This window comes from Lipotes vexillifer, unplaced genomic scaffold (assembly GCF_000442215.2).
Source record: "Lipotes vexillifer unplaced genomic scaffold, Lipotes_vexillifer_v1.1 scaffold213, whole genome shotgun sequence".
Taxonomy (NCBI): domain Eukaryota; kingdom Metazoa; phylum Chordata; class Mammalia; order Artiodactyla; family Lipotidae; genus Lipotes; species Lipotes vexillifer.
Genome location: NW_006780610.1, coordinates 4,130,754 through 4,131,309, shown reverse-complemented (window position 1 = coordinate 4,131,309; position 556 = coordinate 4,130,754).

The following is a 556-nucleotide window of genomic DNA, read 5'->3' as shown; positions in this document are numbered from 1 at the left end:
CCTGCGCGTCCGGAGCCTGTGCTCCGCAAATGGGAGAGGCCACAGCAGTGAGAGGCCCGCATAACGCAAGAAAAAAAAAAAAAAAAAAAAAATGACAAGGCAGTTCTATAGATATTGCTGAGAGGTGATTATGGTCTACTGTAAAATAAGAAGTTCAGATGAAATCCAGTTTGTTTAATCTGACTCCATCCAGGCCAAGATGGAACAAGTCTGAATGTCTACACACCAAAATGTCGTGGGGTCCACTTCTGGATGGTGGGGATTATGGGTTATTTTTACCTTTGTCTTCACACTTTTATACTGCCTGATCTTTTTACAAAGAGCATGAAATTTTATGTTCAGAATAATAATGCTATTTCCATACTGAAAGAAGAGGACGAGGTAGAGGGCAGAGAGGAGAGGAGAGAAGGAAAAGCTAAATAAGAAACAGGTGAAGACAAAGATGACTGCCCCCCGAAGACCCTCTGAGCCTCTCCTCCCAACCCACCTGGCATGCCCACTGCCTAGGAGAGACCACCTGATCGTAATTCCGGAATCTAGTCTCCGGCCTCCAGGC